The 6,133-nt window shown below is 38.5% G+C and overlaps 1 pseudogene; it reads right to left on the reverse strand.

Moving 5' to 3' along the window:
• Nucleotides 1-4,916: 4,916 nt before the first annotated feature.
• Nucleotides 4,917-6,133, reverse strand: part of LOC102015248 — a 16,449-nt pseudogene continuing 15,232 nt past the window's right edge.

Here is a 6,133-nt window from a genome sequence, read left to right on the forward strand (position 1 = left end):
AATAATGCAATTCCAATCAAAACACCAATAGCATATCTCACAGAATTAGAGAAAACCTAAAATTCATTTGGAACCAGAAGAGACCTAGAATAGCAAAGGCAATTCATGGGAACAAAGGTAAGGCAAGGGGTATCCCAATCTGACTTTAAATTATATTATAAAGCTATTGTGATAAAAACAGCATGGTACTGACAAAAAAAAGCCAACCCAAGGATCCATGGAACAGATTTTTGTTGTTGTTGTTTGTTTGTTTTTTTCTAGTACTGGGAATCAAACTCACAACATTGCACTTGCCAGGCAAATGCTGTGCCGCTGAGCTAAATCCCCAGCCCCTCAATGGAGCAGTTTAGAAGGTGCAGAAACAACTCCTAGACACACTCAGTCACCTTATCTTTGACAAAGGTGCCAAACATATTCACTGGAAGAATAAATGGTGCTAGAAAAAATGGATTTGTATATGCTAAAGATTAAAATTGGACCCATATCTTTCTTTCTTTCTTTTTTTTTGGTCGGGGGGGACCAGGAATCAAACTGGGGCCCTCACATTTGCCAGGCAGGCACCATGCTGCTGAGCTATATCCCCAGCCCCTGGACCCATATCTTTCACCATGTACTAAACTAAGTTCAAAATGGATTAAAGATCTAAATACTAAAACAGAAACATTAAATTTGCTGAAAGATACAATAGATAGAAATCTTAAAGACACTGGTGTAGGCAAAGACTTTATAAATAAAACTACAGTCACACAGGAACAATCACAAAGAATCAGTGACTAGGGCTGGGGCTGTAGCTCAGTGGTAGAGTGCTTGCCTAGCATGCACAAGGCCCTGAGTTCAATTCTCAGTACCACAAAAAAAAATCAACAGTTGGGTTCTTTTTTTTTTTTTTTTTTTTTTGAGGCAGGGTCTCCTTATGTAGTTCAGGCTGCCCTTAAACTCATTAAATAGCTTAGGCAGGCCTCAAACTCACAAAGATCCTCCTGCCTCAGCCTCCCAAGTGCTACAATTACAGGCATGTGCCACCACACCCAGAAATCTTTTTTTTTTTTTCAGAAATCTTATTTAAAAAAACTTTTGCACAACTAAAGAAACCACCAGTAAAGTGAAGAGAAAACCCACAGTATGAGAAAAAAACTTTCCCTGCTGTTCCTCAGACAAAAGTCTACTGTCTAGGATATATTAAGAAATCAAAAAAATCAGAACCCCCCCCAAAAAAGTTAAAGACTCAATCCAAAAGTGGGCATCTGAAATGAATAGACACTTCTCAGATGAAGAAATAGAAATGGCAAATAAATATTTAATAAAGGGTTCAGCATCACTGGTCATTCAAGACATGCAAATTAAAACAACACTGAGATTCCATCTCACCCCAGAAAGGACGGCTGTTATCAAGAAATCAACCAATAACAAATGCTGGTGGGGCTTTGGGGGGAAAGGAACACTTCTCCACTGTCAGTGGGAGTGTAGATGCAAGCAACCACTGTGGAAATCAGTGTGGAGATTCCTCAAAAAACTAGGACTAGGGGCTGGGGATATAGCTCAGCAGCATAGCGCCTGCCTGGTAAGCCCAAGGTCCTGAGTTTGATTCCTGGTACCAAAAAACAAAACAAGACAAACAAACAAAATACTAGGACTACACATTCGATTCAACCCAGCTATTCCTCTTCTTGGTATCTTTCTAAAAGAATTAAAAGCATACCACAGCAATATAGGCACACCCATGAATATAACAGTACAGTTTGCAATAGCTAAATCTTGGAAACAGCCCAAATCCCCATCAACTGATGAATGGATAAAGAAGATGGGTTTTTTTTTTCCATAGAGTACTACCCTGCTATAAAGAAGGATGAGCCTGAGACATTTCTAAGTGGGTGCACCTTGAGAACATACTCTTAAGTAAGGTAAATTGGACACACATTTTAATATCACTCTGTTCCGAGAAATTAAAAGTGCAAATAAGAACCAAAATATAGAAGAGATATTGGGAAATGTGAAGAAAATGTTCAAATAAGAAGGAAAAAAGGGACAAGAAAAAAAAAGAATAGAAGGAAAAAATGGAAACAAAGCTTTTCTAAATAAGGAGGGGGAGATGGGTTGAAGAGAGCGGAGAATGGGCGAAAAAGAAGCAGCAAGATATATCATGTGCAGGTACAAATTCTCTATGATGAATGTTATCACTGTGTATATCTAAAATGTACCAATAAAATAAAAAAGCAAAAAAAATTAACACTCTTATGATTTAAAACCTCAAGCATATATTAACTGCAAATTCAGTTAAGAACTTTTTGCATATAATGACAAAGATACACCGAAAACATAGCAGAAGATGTTTTCTCCCGAGCAGAATGCAAATGTTATATCAAATTAAGCTTTGAATTTTCTAAATACCGAAGTTTTTCCACATCAAATAAAAATCAGGAACATCCACCTCCGGGAACATCCACCTACACACACACACACACACACACACACACACACACACACATAATCATGGAGAGGGAGGTGGGGGGAGAGAGAGAGAGAGAGAGAGAGAGAGAGAGAGAGAAATTTAAGATGAGTTCATCAATCAGAATGTAAAATCTGAACTGATTGGTCAAAATTTTAAGTGTGTGTGTGTATGTGTGTGTGTGTGTGTGTGTGTGTGTGTTTGAGACAGAGTTTCACTGTGCAGTTCAGGCTGGCCTTGAACTCACTTTGTAGCCCAGGCTAGTCTCAAACTTGCAGTGATCCTCCTGCCTCAGACTCCTGCATGCTGGGATTACAGGTGTGTGCCACCACACCAGCCACAAAATTTTATATATTTAATAGCTCAGTTTGATGAATGTCAGTAAACTTCAATTTAAAACAACAAAGACTCACTGCTTACTTATAATAAATATAACAGTGATATGGTTCATATCATCCAATTCGAAAAATGTAACACATGGAAAAAAAAAAAAGTGAAGAGAAACTATACAACTGAAAAAGAAATAAAATAGGCAACCGATCTTTATAGGAAACAAGAGAACACCAAGGACTTATAAGAACTTCTTAAATCAGTAGCATATCCTATATATATGTTAAAAAAGGAAAGCTGTAATTACAGCAAGACAGTTTTTATTAGCTACATAATTTTAAAACTATGAGGAAATTTTGCACTATATCTCTAAAAGACCAAAGTTGTTGCAAAATATACACTTCTTGAGACAAGAGGGAAAGTTCCTATTTATGAGAAAGATCTTTTTTTCACACAGATAAATTGAGAAAGATTGGGGCTGGGGATTTAGCTCAGTGGTACAGCACCTGCCTGGCAAGTGCAAGGTCTTGAGTTCGATTCCTAGTACTGGAAGACAAACAAAACAAAACAAAACAAACAAATTGAGAAGAATTACATCAAGTCAGATTTTTTTCTCTAAGTAATCTTCTTAAATACCCCCAATAATATAAATCTTAAGAAATAAAATTATTTGACTCAGACTTCAAAGAAGTTATGATTACATACACAAATCTCTCTGCTTGGCACTAGATTTTCCAAATTTATTTATTTATTTAGTTAGTTAGTTAGTTTTTTTTCCAGTACCAGAAATCGAACTCATGACCCCGGGCTTGTCAGGCAGGTGCTGTGCTGCTGAGCTAAATCCCCAGCCCCTACATTTTCCAAATTTAAACAGCTGTTTAAGCCACAATGTTTGGTTTGGTTTGGTTTGGTTTTTGATACCGGGAATCGAACTCAGGACCTTGTGCTTGCCAAGCTGGCACTGTGCTACTGAGCTAGATCCCCAGCCATATTTCAAATTTTTATACCTGCTGTTATTTTCCAAATGAAAATGTTCAATACACTGACAATTTAAACTAAATTTTGCAATATATAAATAATAGTTAACTTTTTTTATGAGGGTCTCACTATGTAGTTCAGGCTGGCCTTGAACTCATGGTGATCCTCCAGCCTCAGCCTCCCAAGTGCTGGGACTACAGGTGTGTGCCACTACATCCAGCCATAGTTCACCTCAAAACAAAAGAAATAATCAGGGTTGGGGATTTAGCTCAGCAGCACAGCGCCTGCCTGGTAAGCACAAGGTCGTGAGTTCAATTCCTGGTACCAGAAAAAAAAAAAAAAAAAAAAAGAGAAATTTCTGTCTTTTTTCAAAATCTTGATATTAAGATATTTATAAAAATTAACATGCTCGCTTCAGCAGCACATATACTAAAATTGGAACGATACAGAGAAGATTAGCATGGCCCCTGCGCAAGGATGACATGCAAATTTGTGAAGCATTCCATACATTTATGGAATTACAATGGTGAACTCCTACTATCTTGTCTAGTGAAACTCTGTATTATCCCTAATGTTTTATCGAAGAATTATTTTCTTATTCTCTTTAATGGTTTGAGCAATCTTTCATTCTTACATCTGGTAATCTGAGCAGTGTAGTTGAGGATAGCAATATGTAATGTAACAACCACTGTTGATTTGTATTATTTTGTCTTGAGACCCTGTATCACTTTGAATGTTCTTGCTTTGATTTGTTCATGTTCATAATGCTGGTATGCTGTTACTGTTCTATTTTTTTGTTTGTTTGTTTCTCATTTACTACTCTCTTTAAAATAAAAAATAAAAAAATTAACTAGCAAGGTTGGGTGTGGTAGTGCATGCCTGTAATCCCAGCACTCAGGAGGCTGAGGCAGGAGGGTCCTTGAGAGTTTGAGACCAGCCTGCGCTATAAAGTCAGCTCAAGGCCAGCCCAAACTGCATAGCGAGACCCTGTCCCAAAAAGACAAAAACAAAAAAAAATTAACTAGGATTTATCTATGGCTAACAATGGACCCACAGGTTGTTATCTTATGGTACTCTGTGGAAAGTCTTTGTTCCTTTTTTACTTTCTGCTTCCTCTCTGAAACATCTCTTCATCAGCCTCTTGTTCCTCCATGATACTTTTTCAAAGGTTGAAAAATTCTGGTAATGATTTTTTTGCAGGATATGATTATGGTTTGTGCTTTTTTGAACGACAAAGGCAATCTGCCACAAATATCATAGGAAATCCTAATAACAGTCCTAAAAGCAAAGTTGCTAAAGCAAAAATTGTATATGATCCCCAAACTAGTAGTCCAACGTCATTAATAAAATAGCAAATCCGGCCAGGGGTATAGCTCAGCGGCACAAGCACCTGCCTGGCAAGCACAAGGTCCTGAGTTTGATTCCTGGTACAAAAAAAAAAAAAAGCAAATCCAGATGTACATAGAGAACCAAAAGAGTGCTGACACACTACTTATCAGAACAGAACTTGAGTCTGTAATCCCAACACTTGGGAGGCTGAGGCAGGAAGATTGTTATGAGTTTGAGGCCAGCCTGGGCTACAAAGTGAGTTCAAGCCAGCCTGAACTGCATAGTGAAACTCTGTCTCAAAAAGAACCCTCCCCCCACAAAAAAAGCTTGGACCAAACCATGGTGAAATGGGTTCGATACTCTTTTATTCTTTTCACTTATAAGGTTTATTAAATCATTCTTAGTCCTTGGACTCTGATAGTGCCTGATTTGACCTCTTTACAATGATAAATTGTAGGAAAAGCAGTTATGATAAGCCATCCACTCAGTCCTGTCTACTCTGGGATATCTACTTTTCCAACATTAACCTCAAGCTCCCCTCATTCAACAAAACCTTCCCATTCCCACTCTGGTTGAAGATTTTGCCAAGCAGGACCCCATGGAGCATAAAATTCTACCGTCCATTGTCCTTCCAGCAGCTCTCTGCAGTTCTCATTCCTGAGGATGCACAAATCATTCCTTTGCCCTTGGGTCCAGGAAGTCCCCCAAAGCAGCAGCCCCAGGACTTCAAGGTGTACCACAAGACTCCCAGAGTGCACTGTGTCAACTGCTCCCTCACTCCTCTGAGACTGGGTCTTGCTATGTAGTTCAGGTGGAATTTGAACTCACTAGGTAGTAGAGGCTGGCCTTAAATTCTCCCTGATTCACCTGCCTAGCCTCCCAAATACTAGGATTATAGGAATGCACCACTATGACCGGGAAAACTTAGTATTTCAAGTAACCAAAAGTCTAACAATGGAAAACATAAGAAATTATCTTAGTGAAATCTAAAACCTTTGTTTCTTGGGGCTGGGGATTTAGCTCAGCGGCAAAAGCGCCTGCCTGGCAAGC

Source organism: Chinchilla lanigera, unplaced genomic scaffold (genome assembly GCF_000276665.1).
Source record: "Chinchilla lanigera isolate Chin_1 unplaced genomic scaffold, ChiLan1.0 scaffold00041, whole genome shotgun sequence".
Lineage (NCBI taxonomy): Eukaryota > Metazoa > Chordata > Mammalia > Rodentia > Chinchillidae > Chinchilla > Chinchilla lanigera.